Raw genomic sequence first — 2094 nt, forward strand, 5'->3', positions numbered from 1 at the left:
AGACAAGATATTTCACACACAGTTTCATGTTGTTGACCCTGACAGTAGACATGCCCCACCTATCCTCGGACTTCCATCATGTATGAATATGGGACTTGTTAGGTTTGTTAATTCATTGTCAGTTAAGTCGACTTTAACAGACACAATTGCAGACAGTGTACTAGACAGGGAGATTATTTTGACACAGTTTAAGGATATCTTTGAAAGGTTAGGGTTATTCCCAGGAAATGTAGCATCCATATTGATCCTGATGCTAAACCCGCTGTCCACCCCCCTCGTACAATACCACAGGCTTTGAGTGACAGGGTAAAAACTGAGTAAGACCGGATGGAGAAGTTACAGGTCATTGCTGTACGAATCTGCCTTGACCCCAGGGACTTAACAAGGTCATTAAATGACCCCATTATCCCCTGAAAACTCTCGGTGACATTTTACCTGGGTTATCTGAAGCACGTTATTTCACCAAGCTCGATGCGCGCTCAGGTTATTGGACTATTAAGCTTGATGACGATTTGATCTACCTGACTACAGAGATATGCTCTAACAGAAATGGTTGAGACAGCTACCTTACTACAGAGATATGCTCTAACAGAAATGATTGAGACAGCTACCTTACTACAGAGATATGCTCTAACAGAAATGATTGAGACAGCTACCTTACTACAGAGATATGCTCTAACAGAAATGATTGAGACAGCTAGCTTCCCTTTGAGCTACCTTACTACAGAGATATGATCTAACAGAAATCATTGAGACAGCTACCTTACTACAAAGATATGATCTAACAGAAATGATTGAGACAGCTACCTTACTACAGAGATATGATCTAACAGAAATGATTGAGACAGCTAGCTTCCCTTTGAGCTACCTTACTACAGAGATATGCTCTAACAGAAATGATTGAGACAGCTACCTTACTACAGAGATATGATCTAACAGAAATGATTGAGACAGCTAGCGTCCCTTTGAGCTACCTTACTACAGAGATATGCTCTAACAGAAATGATTGAGACAGCTAGCTTCCCTTTGAGCTACCTTACTACAGAGATATGCTGTAACAGAAATGATTGAGACAGCTAGCTTCCCTTTGTGCTACCTTACTACAGAGATATGCTCTAACAGAAATCATTGAGACAGCTACCTTACTACAAAGATATGATCTAACAGAAATGATTGAGACAGCTACCTTACTACAGAGATATGATATAACAGAAATGATTGAGACAGCTAGCTTCCCTTTGAGCTACCTTACTACAGAGACATGCTCTAACAGAAATGATTGAGACAGCTAGCTTCCCTTTGAGCTACCTTACTACAGAGACATGCTCTAACATAAATGATTGAGACAGCTAGCTTCCCTTTGAGCTACCTTACTACAGAGACATGCTCTAACAGAAATGATTGAGACAGCTAGCTTCCCTTTGAGCTACCTTACTACAGAGACATGCTCTAACAGAAATGATTGAGACAGCTAGCTTCCCTACATAGAACTCATTAATTAATCCTTGGCTGGATGAATGTCCACTAATTACTATCAAGGGATAAATGGATCTTTACTTTCTCTTTTGTAGTGCAATCAAAATGTGCATGTTTTTGTATAACTTTGTTACACCTGTACAAAGATTAATACTGAAAAAAAAAGGTTCCTGCATGATTATTAGATTTGAGGGGACTATCTACCATTTTTTTTTTATTCTTGATTTATTTTGAATTGATAATAGACTAAAAGTTTCAATCTGAAATTCAAATTGAGAATTGGCATGCTGATTCCAATAACACCCCCATACACGCAATATAATTAATTTTGATCATATTATACATGTGTACAATAGCAATTAAGTTTATTATACAATGTCATAGTTTATTATACAGTTTTAAATTTGTATGAAGTTGCTTTTTCTCAAATTCATTAAATAAGTTAGGCTAGTCACTAGAACTATTTACGGCTCATTCCTTAGCCCAGTTCCCAAGAGACAGATAGCTGCTTGATCTATCAATTAGCTCCTTACACTTAACTAATTAATTTTTCTCTAATTTGACATGTGGATTTTTTTTGTTAAAAAAAAAAATTTCTTGACCAGTGCGTGATAATTA

The sequence above is a fragment of the Saccostrea cucullata genome, unplaced genomic scaffold (genome assembly GCF_032062105.1).
Source record: "Saccostrea cucullata isolate Sc308-1 unplaced genomic scaffold, CSIRO_AGI_Scuc_v1 ctg13241, whole genome shotgun sequence".
Taxonomy (NCBI): domain Eukaryota; kingdom Metazoa; phylum Mollusca; class Bivalvia; order Ostreida; family Ostreidae; genus Saccostrea; species Saccostrea cuccullata.